A 6884-nucleotide genomic window follows, 5' to 3' on the forward strand; every position below is an offset into this window, starting at 1 on the left:
AGGTATTGACAGTACAGGCCGGGCACCAAAAGATGGAGAAGAGATATAGGAGGGAGAAATCCACTGAGGCTTGGCATGCATTTTCTTATGGGGGACCCACGCTTCATCCTATAACTGGTCAGGCCACATTAGGGAAGAAATATAAGGTCGGGGGACCTGTGCTGGTCCCACCCCCTCCACCCCCTCCACTTCTACTGCACGAATCCACAGCCAGGCTCCCCAACAGCCACCTGCTCCAGCGACAGGCTCAACCTTCGAATCTGACATGAGACCGGACACGGCAGCCATGATGGCAAGGCTGGATAAGTTGGAAAGAGACAGTGCCAGTTGGACTTGGCCCTTTTTGCAGGGTCATCCCCAATTTAGTTGCCTCCTTCCTCCTTTATTTCTGACCTGTTTTTGTTGGCTTTAGGACTCTGGGCACTTTACCACTGCTAAACATTGATAAAGTGCATATGTTCTCTGTGTAAATTTTATTGTTGATTGGCTTATACCTGATTGGCATATTTGATTTACTAGTAAGTCCCTAGTAAAGTGCACTGTAAGTGCCTAGGGCCTGTAAATCAAATGTTACTAGTGGGCCTGCAGCACAGATTGTGCCTCCCATATAAGTAGCCCTGCAAATATGTCTCAGACCTGCCACTGCAGTGTCTATGTGTGCAGTTTAAACTGCCAATTCGACTTGGCAAGTATACCCACTTGCCAGGCCTAAACTTTCCCTTTTTATACATTTAAGGCACCCCTAAGGTAGGCCCTAGGTAGCTCCATGGGCAAGGTGTAATGTATGTTAAAGGTGGGACATGTACTGATGTGTTTTACATGCCCTAACAGTGAAATACTGGCAAATTCGGTTTTCCCTGTTGCAAGGCCCATGTCTCTCATAGATTGACATGGGGGCTGCCTTTAAATACCATTAAAACGCAGATTCCTTTTGGGAGCAGATATACATATACACAGTCTCCAACCTCCTGGTGTGTGTCTGGGGCCTGGCCTGGGTAAGGCAGGATCATGTAAACACCAGAGACTCCACTGTGAAGTAGGCCTACTTCAAAGGCAGAAAGAAGTATAAGTAGTGGACCCAAAATCCCTGAAAATTAGATTACTTCTGGAACCAAGAGGAACTTCTGCCAATAAGAAGAGCTGGAGAGCTGGATGAGGAGTACAACCCCCTTTGCCTGTGACTATGCTTTGCTGGGTTGGCCTGCAGTAGCTGCTTCTGCCTGAGAGTGGACAAAGGCTGACTTTTGTGTGACTTCCCACTGGCGAAGAATCTCCAAGGGCTTGAACTGAGTTTGCCTCCTGTTGTTGAAGTCTCAGGAAAAACAAAGACTTCTCTCTGTCAGCACCTGGGCTTTCTGCTGAGAGTCCTGTCTGCCAAGTGGTGCCCTAACCTTTCTCTGGGCCCTTAAAAGGTGCAGCTGGTGGAAAAGGACAGAAATCCATGCAAAGAACGCTGTGCGGGGAAACTTTCAATGCATCACTCGCCCGCCGCTGATAAAAGACGTGCTGCGGACCTTACAGCTAAAATCAATGATCCACCTGCATTACGGCAGGGAGATCAATGCAACCTGGCTGGAGAAACGATGCTCGACAACTGCAGAGGCTGCTGTTAATGATGCAAGCTCCCACGCTGTGCAGTTTCTTGACACCGTGTGACCGGATTTCAATGCAACATCGCAGGGCGTGGAAAAATCAATGCAAAGCCTGCCTGGACCCGAGGTGCTCGTCTGGGATCAACTCATCGCTCTCTTGCAGGAGAGAAGAAACGACGCACGCCGAACCGACCAGGGAGGAACAACGCACGGTCATGCTTCTGAGTAAGAAATCAATGCATCGCTGGCCTTTTTCGACGCACACAAACCTGTGCAGCTTTATTTTAAGGCTACCAAGGTACCCTTGTGCAAGAGCAGCGTTCTCACTGTTTTCTAAGGATTAAGGCCCTCAATAGAACCCTGGCAGTTGGTGATAAAGCAGCGGTAATACCGCCAATAGGCCGGCGGTAACAAATATGGAATTATGACCATGGCAGAAACCGCTCAGACAGACAGCCACTTTAATACACCGACTGCCACGGCGGTAGCAACAAGCACCACAGCGGTAACCGCCAACAGGCAGGCGGAAGACAATGTGCCGCCCACTGCAGTATGACCAGCATATCCACCACCTTTTCCGTGGTGGTACCAACGACATCAAAAGCACAGTGGAAACAGAACACAGAAGTCAAAGGACTCACCTCTGGAGACTCAGGGAACAACCTCGACCCCATGGAGCCAGAGTCGCACATATTTCCCATGCTCGTCTACCTTTTCCTGCATTACAAACACTAACACCAGTGAAGACGACCACGGTGAGTACTGCCGTCTAGCACACAAGGGAGGGGGAAGGAAAAAGAGAGTGACACACAAACGCAACATGCAACACCTCCACCCCCAACACCATACACACAACCAGATGCAGTAACATTACATATCCACCCCGTACTCCTCAGGAATAATGCAAGGACAAAATGATTTGAAGAAAGAGAGTGTAATACGATTAAAGAACATGAATAAGTGCATTAAATTACAAACGTATATACATATTTACAAATGGAGGGACACTACCCAGTCCTCAATATCTGTGGGTCACAGGGCCACAACACATAGGCCAAGGCCCCACCTCACTCCTGCAACAACATGGAGAGAACACTGCAGGGCATCAGGTCAAAAATACACAGGCACCTCAGGGGGACGGGGAATGGGGGGGCACCTCAGCCGGAGGATGGTACAACACCATTGGTCCTGTAGGGGGCTACATGCCCCTGTGCGATGTCCTGGGGAGTGTAAAGCCACAGTCTCTCAAGTGGGTGGTTTGCCCACTGCTTGGTCCTGGGAGTGCAAAGCCACAGTCTCTCCAGTGGATGGTTTGCCCCGCTTGGTCCTGGGGAGTGCAAAGCCACAGTCTCTCAAGCGAGTGGGTTGCCCACTGCTTGGTCCTGGGGTTGAAGGCCACAATCTCTCTAGTGGATGGCTTCTTCACTGGTTCTGGAGGGGGCCTTGTGCCCACTGTGCTTCATCCTGGGGCATTGTGTCCTGTGATGCAGATCTTGGGGTGTGCAAGGCCACAGTCTCTCACCTGGTAGTCAGACCCACTGGATTTACAGGGGCCTGGATGAACAAGAGACCATGGAGGCAGGACTACACACTGTCCACAGACGGTGACAGCTGCTCAGTGGAGGGAGTGGTGGGGCTGGTGTTGGGGCGGGCAGTGGTGGGGGGGAGGCTCCAGCCCATCCCCTGCAGCCTCGGACGGCTGCCCACTGGGGCTGCTGGTGACGGTCCTGGCAGTGGTTGGGGGAGGCTCCAGCCCATCCCCTGTAACCTCGGACGGCTGCCCACTGTGGCTACTGCTGCTGGTGGTGGTGCTGGTGGCGGTGCTGGCAGTGGTGGAGAGAGGCTCCAGCCCATCCTCTGCAGTCTCGGATGGCTGCCCACTGGGGCTGCTGCTGCTGTCAGTGGTGCTGGTGGCAGTGCTGGTGGTGGTGCTAGCAGTGATGGGGATAGGCTCCAGCTCGGATGGCTGAACCACCATGGTTGTTGGGGGGGCTCAGAATGAGTCCCAGCACCAGGCCTCCTGTCCTTCCTGCCTGCTAGTGCCCCTTGCCCTTCACACCTGCAGCTGGTGGTGCCTCCTTGCCCTTCCTAGTCGCAGCTGGCGGTGCCTCTTTGCCCTTCGTTGATGCACGTGGTGCCAGCACCCTGTCAGTGTTGCTGCCTGGTGCCCGGGATCCTCTCCCACCAGCAGTAGCTGTAGACATTACTGTGCCCCTGGACTGGGTGGCTGATGTGCTTGCCTGAATTTTCTTCACCCTGGCCTGACGTGAAGGACGGGGGGGAGGCAAGGTAGGGAAGAGATCAATAGTGGAGAGGGAAAGCTTCTTAGGGACATTGGGGCAGGAAGAGGTTAAAGGTTTGGGAGTGGAGGAAGAGGAAGTAGTTGAGGAGGTGTCTGTCTGCTGTGTGTGGGTGCAGATGCATGGGCTGGATGCTGTTGTGAGGTGGATGGCTGTTGGGTGTCTGAGTGCTTGCATTTGTGTACTTTGGGAGAGGGAGCACAGACAAAGTGAGAGAGGACACAGGGGACATGTGCATGGATGTGGGGGTGGTGACTGCCAGTGAGGGGCATGTAGTGATAGGTATGATGGTGGTAGTGGATGAGGATGTTGTGCATGCAGGTGTGAGTGTAGACACAACTGGGAGGGAGGTGGACGAGGAGGAGGAGGGGGACACAGTGGAGGCAGTAGATGTTGGTATGTCTGCACCTGGATGGTGTTTTGTGAGTACCTGTGGGATGATGTGTGGTACTTGTGTTTGCCTGAACCACTCCTGTGTGTTGTCCTGGGTGCATGCTGGTCTGCCTGTGTGCTTGGGATAGGTTGGGGTTGAGGGGAATGGCATTGGCAGAGGAGGTTGGAGGGGGAAGTTTAGAAACAGGGACAATGGCTGCGATCAGGGAGGAAGCCAGGGCCTGGATTGATCTCTGTTGGGCCGCCATGCCAGAGTGAATGCCCTCCAGGAATGCATTTGTTTGTTGCAAATGGGCTGTCAGCCCCTGGATGGCATTCACAATGGTTGACTGCCCAACAGAGATGGATCACAGGAAGTTAATAGCCTCCTCACTCAGGGCAGCAGGGCTAACTGGGGCAAGGCCTGAGGTGTCTGTGGCGAAGGAGATCCCCACCCTCTTGGGTGAGCGGGCACGGTAAACATGCTGAAGGGCTTCTGGGAGGGCGGTGCTGGTTCGGGGCTGGCGGCTGCACCTGTAGTTGGGGTGGGCACAGAGGTGTCCGCTACCACCAGGGAGCTTCCATCGGAGGAGGTATCACTGTATGAACTGTCCCCTCCTGTCTCCGCCGTGGTGCTCCCCTCACCCTCCGTCCCACTGGTGCCCTCACCGTTGGTGGATGCGGCCTCCTGGGCCCTGTGGGTTGCAGTTCTCCCCATCGCCTGTGCCTCTACTGCTCAGTCAGATGATGCTAATGCACATAAGGACAGGGTGACAAAACAAAAAGAGGGGGGACAAGACAAAGGATATCCTTTGTCAATGGCGGCAACAACACCACCGTTGGCGTACACAACACACACACACAGGGAACAGCCCTATGCACTAGGCAATGCACTAACAGTCACAATGCTAGTCACCAGCCCATTGACAGGGATACCTAACACCAATTGCAGCATACCTGAGACCCACAGACCCCTGCCCTAGATTGTTTTGAGGAGGTTGACATCAGACCCTGCCCAACATGGGCCCTACCCCTCACTGGCCGGCCTGGCCTAGGGGCACCTACAGGCCCACATCCCCTATCCGGATGCCACCCCACCACGCGCACGTAGTATATTGGGGTACTGTACTCACCCCCTTGTGGCTGCTGTGATGCCCCCAAGCACCATCTAGCTCTGGATAGGCCACCGCCAGAATGCGGGCCATCAGGGGGGTCAGGGTTCGACGGGCACCCCTTCCTCGTTGGGAGGTCATCCCCAGCTGGTCTCAGGTCCTCCCACCATTTGCGACAGTGGGTGCTCCACCTGCCGTAGACCCCCAGGGTCCTCATGTCCTTGGCGATGGCATGCCATATACCCTTTTTTATGGGCACTGACCTGCAGAGAAATACACATAGGAAAAGGTATCAATCAGACCATCCTGCTTGTTACACTCATGGCCATAGCCCTCACACCCCCTTACGCATAGCCCTTACCCCAGTCCCCTCCCACCCGAGGCCCTCACACACAGCACTCCATGCATTCATGCCCCATTCATCGTGCTCACAGTGCACCACCTGTTGGTCTGGAGGCCCTTACAGCATTCAGTACTGGGGTAGGACCCCATCTACCAGTATCTCCAACTCTGCAGCGGTGAAGGCAGTGGCCCTTTCCCCAGTGAGACGAGCCATGGTCGGTTCCAGACACAGGTCACAGCAGCACTTGCAGTGTAGGTCCTCTCCTGTTGAAGGTCAGGTAGCAAGTGGGTGACAGATAGAAAATGGCGGTCATGTCCGCGGCAGTGCATACCGTCGACGCTGGCGTACATCACCATTGCCCACTGTAACCCATAGGGCCCAATGGTATCCAATGAGGAGTTGCACAGCGATTTTCAAGTGCCTCCCGCAACAGCGCGCAACATCAGCAGAATTACCTCATTTACACCTGTCCCTCCATACAGGACAGGTGGACATCATTTCGGGGGGGGCAGGCTATGGCACCTAACTGCATCACAGTACACATAGGCACCATTTGGGACTATACAACAATATTGTGTTACAGTCAAAACATGCAATGCAGTGTAGTGTTTGGAAATATGGAATACTGACCAGCTTCTCACGTTTGCCCCCTAGATTGCAACCGCTGTGAATGAATAGGAAATGGAGACATCCTACCGTGTACAGGCCGCTGGTGGACTTGGCAACAATGGAGGACAGGCACATTATCCTCACCTATAGACTAGGCAGGGCCACAATCACAGAGCTGTGTGTCCAATTGGAACCTGACCTGATATCTGGTATCCGTCAGCCCACCGGGATCCCCCTCTTGTGCAAGTCCTGTCAGTGCTCCATTTCCTGGCAAGTGGATCCTTCCAAGTGACAGTGGTCTTGGTAGCAGGAATGTCTCAACCAATGTTCTCAATAGTGCTGACCAGAGTATTGTCTGCCCTGATTAAACACATAAGCAGCTACATGGTTTTCCCCCAGGTGGAGGATTTGGCCACAGTGACAGCTGATTTCTATGCAATAGGACATATCCCCAACATAACTGGGGCTATTGATGGTACACATATTGCATTTGTCCCGTCCCCCCGGAGAAATGAACAGGTGTTCAGAAATTGAAAGAGCTTTCACTCCCTGAATG

The sequence above is a fragment of the Pleurodeles waltl genome, chromosome 6, assembly GCF_031143425.1.
Source record: "Pleurodeles waltl isolate 20211129_DDA chromosome 6, aPleWal1.hap1.20221129, whole genome shotgun sequence".
NCBI classification, from domain to species: Eukaryota; Metazoa; Chordata; class Amphibia; order Caudata; family Salamandridae; genus Pleurodeles; species Pleurodeles waltl.